This window comes from Octodon degus, unplaced genomic scaffold, assembly GCF_000260255.1.
Source record: "Octodon degus isolate 3935 unplaced genomic scaffold, OctDeg1.0 scaffold00178, whole genome shotgun sequence".
Lineage (NCBI taxonomy): Eukaryota > Metazoa > Chordata > Mammalia > Rodentia > Octodontidae > Octodon > Octodon degus.
The window spans coordinates 769,682-776,400 of record NW_004524754.1 but is presented as its reverse complement, the minus strand read 5'-3'; positions in this window follow the sequence as shown (position 1 = coordinate 776,400).

The window sequence follows — 6,719 nt, the reverse complement described above, 5'->3', positions numbered from 1 at the left end:
AGCTCAGGGTTGCCTTGAGCTCACTTTGCATCCCAGACTGGTCTTAAACTTGCAAAGATCCTCCTGCCTTGGCTTCCCAAATGCTGAGATTACAGGCCTGTGTATCCATGCCTGGAAAAATTTTTCATTTTGTTGTTTCAGTGCTAAGAATTAAACACAGGGCTTCACACATGCTAGGCAAGCACCCTGCCACTGAGTTACGTTATTTTCTTATTTTATTTTGAGATAGTCTCACTAAATTCTTCAGGCTGGTCTTGAACTTTTAATATTCCTGCCTCAGCTCTTAAGTAGTTGGGATAACATGTGCATAGCACTACATCCAGCTGTAACAAATGGATATATTATTGTTGTATATCGATAGGATGGTATATTATTTGGCAATAAAGAGGAATGAAAAGCTCTACTGCTTATATTATAGGGTGATATATCATTAAGCTTCTCTTCTGGAGGATTAACAACTTAAGTTGGCAGATAAAAAAATTAGAGAAAAAGAAGGGCTACAAGGATAACCAACATTTTGGCCCTAACCCTTCAAGGTCAGTGAGGACTCATGATATAAGAGAACCTGTACTGTAACATCCTATAACTCAGTGGTGTCCAAAATTTTCTGTTCAAGGAGATTATGGGGACACAGAGGAAAGTGATCGATGATGTAGAGTGTACCTAAGGAGAGTCACCTAGAGAGAAAACACTCTCTCGGGCTTTCACAGAGAGCAAATTGGTCAAGCAAAGGCTTGACCAGATGGCTGAAACTGACAGATCTACAAACTGCTGTACAGGGTTTCAGGGTAAATGCTGAGGGGCTTTGACTGACTTTGGCAGATACAAAAGTTACGTTTCTGTTATCTAGGTCTTGCTTTATCTTGGTCTTAACCATCCAGCAATAAAGTATAAACACGAGGTATAAAAAGTAATGCCATATTAATATGCTGAACTATAAAAGGCTCAAGTCAACAACTTCTGACATTGCCAATATATATATATATATATATATTTTTTTTTTTTTTTTTTTTTTTTTTTTTTTCAGAACTGGGGATTGAACTCAGGCCCTTGTGCTTGCCAGGGAAGCACTTATTCTACTGAGCCATCTCCCCAGCCCCACACCTACAATATTTGAATGGCAATGGAATACCCATCTCTGACAAAACTAAACAAAAACTGGGGATATAAATGAAAGACCATTTTGTAGTGAAAAAATATATATGTGTGTGTGTGTATACAAAGTAGTTAGGATAGATATACAGCTACTTGCTCTTAGTTCATTAAGAAGAAAGATTTGTACTACTAGTGTTTAGACAAGATATCATGTCTGCATCTTGTACTATGAAAAACTACTGCGAAGACAGCAATACACAATGTATTATTGTAACTGTCCTACTAACCTGTTATGAAACTGTCTCATTGCTATTTCTTTCTCAATAAAATTAATTTTTTCAAAAAAGAAGAATGAAGAATACAGATGACAACATGCAGTAGAAATGCGCCCCACAGTTCCTGTGATTTTTGTCTCTTAGAAATGGCTGGTCACTATGATACATATTGTAAGAGCCCGTCCCCAACTGACAAGCCATTCTGCCTCTGTACTTCCTGCTTGCTTTCCCCGTAGGGCTTCCTGGACCACCAGTGATCAGGGTCTGCTATTTTGGGAGTTTACCATAGCAAACACAGTTAAATCTTTTTTTTTTTTTTTTGATACAGGAATCAAATACATGACCTTGTGCTTGCCAGGCAGGTGCTGTGCCACTGAGCTATATCCCTAGCAGACACAGGTAAATCTTGAAAAAACTGCACTAAGTGAAAGGCAGTCCCAAAGGAGCATGTGTTGAGACACAATTTATACTAAATCTCCAGAATAGATGAGGACAGGGTAGATTAGTAGCTGCTTAGAACTGGAAGGATAATTGTGGTGATGGCAAAGAGTATGTGGTTTAATTTTGGGGTGATGATGAAATCTTTTGTGTATGTGTAGTACCAGGGATCAAACTCAGGACCTTGGGTTTTCCAGGCAGGCACTTATGCCTCTGGGCTATCTCCCCAGCCCCTGAAGATTTTCTAAAATTGCTTGTAGTGATGAATGCACAATTCAGAACATAATAAAAGCCACTGAAATGGGTGAATTGTGTGGTGTATAAATTATATACCAATATAACAAAAATGTTAATTAGAAACATAAGTTATCCCCCTGTAACCACTTGACTCCTGTTGAACAAAATTTCTAAATTCCTGATAATGCAAACACTATTTGCAGCTTTAACCCAAGATGATGATATACCAATGAGGAAGAGCAAAAGTGGGGTGAGATAAAGAGGTAAGGGGGGTATAAATTCATTTCCCAGACAAGATGGCTCACTAGTACAGGTCACTGGCTCTCTCCATTCTTGAGAATCCATAGAAGTTAGAAGCAGTCATGAACTTCAACAACAGTCACAAAAGCACACATACCCCCTGGGAAGATTGAAGGTTATTATTATGGGTCAAATATTTGGATCTTGAACCCCCTATTTTTTTGCTTTTGTAAGATGGTTCTCACTATGCAATTCAAGCTCACCTCAGTCTTGGGGTGATCCTCTTGCCTCAGCCAAGTGCTGGGATCACAGGAATGCACTACCATGCCTGGCTTTAAAGCAGACATGTTAATAGTTCCTTACACCTCATCACCTGACATTTGTCTCCACCTCCAGCCTTGCCCATAACCACACCCAGTAGCTCCACTAGCAGACACCACACACAGCTTTCTTAGCACATCCTGGGATTTCTCACCTCTGGGCCTTTGCTTCTGCTTCACCTCCCAGGAAAGCCCACTACCTTCTGCCTCCTGTAGGCCCCATTAAGCCAGGTGTGGTGGCACGCCTGTAAACCAGTCACTCCAGAAGGCTGAAGCAGAACTGCAAGCCTCATTTGTGTGATTTAGCAAATTTGGCCAGGTGTGGTGCACCCACGTGTAATCCCAGCACTCAAGAGGCTGAGGCAGTAGGATCGATTGGAGTTCAAGTCCAGCCTAAACTGCACCGCAAGAACCATTCTTAAAAAGACCAAAAAAAAAATTTTTTTTTTATTAGCAGCTTAGTGAGACCCTATCTTACAATGAAAAGGACTGTGAGATGGAGTCTCACTTTGCAATTCAAGCTGGCCTCAGTGTTGTGGCAATCTTCCTGCCTCAGCCTCCCAAGTGCTGAGATCACAAGCATGCACTACCATGCCTGGCTTGGTGAAGGCCTTGAGTCTACCCCCAGTACCACCACAAGAAACCCTCCTTTAAGAAACCCTGAGAATAGGACAGATGCTCCTCCTCTCTACACCTACACATTGACTTCCCACTTCTAGCAGCTATAATTTGCCAAGACTTACTTCAAGTACCATCTCCTCAACAAATACTTTTCTTCTTTTTTTAACATTATTTTTTCAGTTTTTTAATATACTTATTTTTATGATACAGGGTCTCATATGCAGCTTGGACTCCTAGTGATTCTCCTGTCCCAGCCTACCCAGCACTGGGATTATGGGCATGTGCCACCACGCTGGGTTTTAGGTCCACATGGCATATGCTACCAGGGATCAAACTTGGGACCTTGTGCTTGCCAAGCAAGTGCTTAGGCCACCAAGCTATCTCCCCAGCCCCCAAATACTTTTTCTTATTGTCTAAAAAAAGACCTCTCGGGCCAGGGATATAGCTCAGCAGCACAAGCACTTGCCCAGAAAACACAAGGTACTGAGTTTGATCCCTGAGACAGACAGACAGACAGACAGACAGATAGACAATTTTAAAGACCTTTCATAGAACCCTAACTTTCCTATATAATTATCATATTCAGATTCTTATTTTGTTTGCATATGTATTCTATACAAGTAGGATGAAGTAGGAACCAATGCTGCCTCAGTGATTTATTCCTTTTGGGTTTTGGTTTTTCAAGATAGGGTTTTGTTATCGAGCCTTGAACTCAGTGAACCTGTGTGGCCTCTTCCGCACTGCGATCACAGGCCTGTGCCACCCGCCTGCACAGCTTGATGCATTCCTCCCTTGCACAGAATGGTTCAGTGTTTATTGAAAGATGTTACATAATGTTTCAAAACAGAAACAATATTATTCTGTCCTCAAAAATAAGGCCTTTGTATCCTCACAGCAGGAAGTACTTTATAAATGTCTGTTGACCTATTAATTTCCTCATCACTAACAATCACCTATTCTATTAAAATGTCTATTTTTCAGAGCTCCTTACACTTAGCAGACTCAAGCACTAAATTTTATTTTCTCCATTCCGGTCCCATCAAATCATATAAATGTCACAGCTACTCACGGATCGTATCAACCTTTGCATTCTCCACACAGGCCTTCCCAGCCACCCCTGGGAAAAGTCAGTTGTACACATGAACAAAAGTGCCAGGATGGTAACATACTTTCATACACATCCATTGCTCCATAACCCTCATCTAACAAGCACTTACTAATTTAACTAATTTTTGCCGAATATACCAGAGATTCTGCCAAACAAATGATGTTCCTGTGCTAAGCTGTTTCTCTCTCTCTCACCACTTGCTCATATCCCATCACTGTACCCTGCTGCTCTGGCCAAAATACACAATGCCTTGTCCCTGCCTTGAATCTGTTGAGTTTTGTTGTTTGAGGCAGGGTCCCCCTATGACAGGCTGGCCTTAAACTCAGTGATCCTCCTACCTCAGCCTGGGATTACAGACATGCTCTACTACACCAGGCTTCTGCCTTGAATCTGAGGTGGCTCCTGACACTCTGCCCATCAGAATGTTTAACAAGTGACACCAAGGGTGGGGAGATGGCTCAATGGCATAAACACCTACCTAGCAAGTGTAAGGTCCTAAATTCAATCCCCAGTACCGGCAAAAAAAAAAAAAAATTAACAGGTGACACCATTAACTTCTGGAACTCTATCAAAGTTTTGCAACTTCTACTTTTATCCTCTGGGATCTTTTTTTTTTTTTTTTTTTTTTTTTTGGTGGAACCAGGGGTTGAACTCAGGCCCTTTTGCTTGCCAGGGAAGCACTTATTCTACTGAGCCATCTCCCTGGCTCCTATTTTTGTCCTTTGGGATGAAGCTTCTATTATCTGGGCTCAACTACTAAGTAATAAAACTACAGGGAGGGGCTGATGAGATGGCTCAGTGGTCTAAAGCACCTACTTGGAACAAGCTTGGCAAAGCACAGAGACCGCGGTTCGATCCTCCAGCACCACATGCCAGCCAGCCCTGCCCCCAGGTGGGCTAGCTGGCCACACACACACACACACACACACACACACACACACAATAAATAAATGTTTAAAAAAAAACTACAGGGAAAGGGCTGGTCAGATAGCTCAGCAGATTAAAGGGCCTGTTTAGGCAGACACAGGGGCCATGGGTTCGTGCCAGCTCCACCCAGGGGTGTACAGAAATAGCAATTGAGACTGGGCATGGTGGCACATGCCTGTAATCCCAGTGCTTGGGAGGCTGAAAATAGGAGGATCACTATGAGTCCGATCTGTGTAGTGAGTGAGCCTCTGTAGACCCTGTACTAAATACATAAAACATAAAGAAAAATAAAAAAGAACCACAAGTTTAAGGCAGCCTGAACTACATCGTGAGACCCTGTTTCATAAAGGCAAACAAAAAAAGAGCATAAACTTGTGTATATACAGCAAATGTTAGAAGGATTAAAATGTAAAATTGAGTGGTTGCTTCTGAAAAGCAAAACCAGGCAGCATGAAAATTTTCCACCCCTGGATGGGTAACTTTTAATTACCTAAAATAACAAACAGGGCTGAGGGTATAACTTAGTGGTAGGACACCTTCCTAGCATACTTGAGGCCCTGGGTTCAATCCCTACTAGTGCCCCCCATGAAAACAAAACCCATTTGGTTATCAGCCCATCACTACTGTTTAGTCTTTTGGGATTGGGACCAGGCTTTCTATGGCCTTTGTACACTGGGAAAGCATTCCACCATTAAACAACATCCCCAGCCCTTTTATTGTTTCATTCTGAGAGTGTCTTGCTAAATTGCCAAGACTAGCCTTAAACTTAACTTCTCAGTCTTCCAGGGAGCTGGGATTACACATCACGCACACTGAGCCCCGTGTGACCAATCTTTTGAACTATTGAACTACCCAGACAGTTCTAATGAGCAGACAGACTTCGTACCTCATCTATACTATTACCATGAGACCTGGTACCTTAAAACAAGATACGTTTTTTTCATTTTCCTATAATTTGCAGAGAAATCACCTAATGTTTTCATGAGAGTGGTACAAAAATATAATTGTATATACTTGGAATTTTTTGTAATGTATTTGGTTACAGGGTCTCACTATGCAGCTGAGACTCATAGTGACTTATTTTCAGCTTCCCCAGAGCTGGGATTACAGGCATGTACCACCACATCCAGACTCTGTGGCTGGCTCAGCCTGCCCAGGGGGCAGGGCTGGCGTGGCATGCTGGGGATCAAACCGAGGTCCCTACACTCAGCTTAGGAGCTTACCTAACCAGGCGCTTTAGTCAGCTGAGCTATCTCGCCAGCCCTAATTGTACTTTTCCATTACATTTTATTTCAGTTTGGAAAGGCCTTAACATAGGGCTGGGGAGATAGCTCAGTAGAATAAGTGCTTTCCTGAGCTATCTCGCCAGCCCTAATTGTATTTTTCCATTACATTTTGTTTGGAACGGCCTTAGAAATACTTAACATAGGCCTGGGGAGATAGCTCAGTAGAATAAGT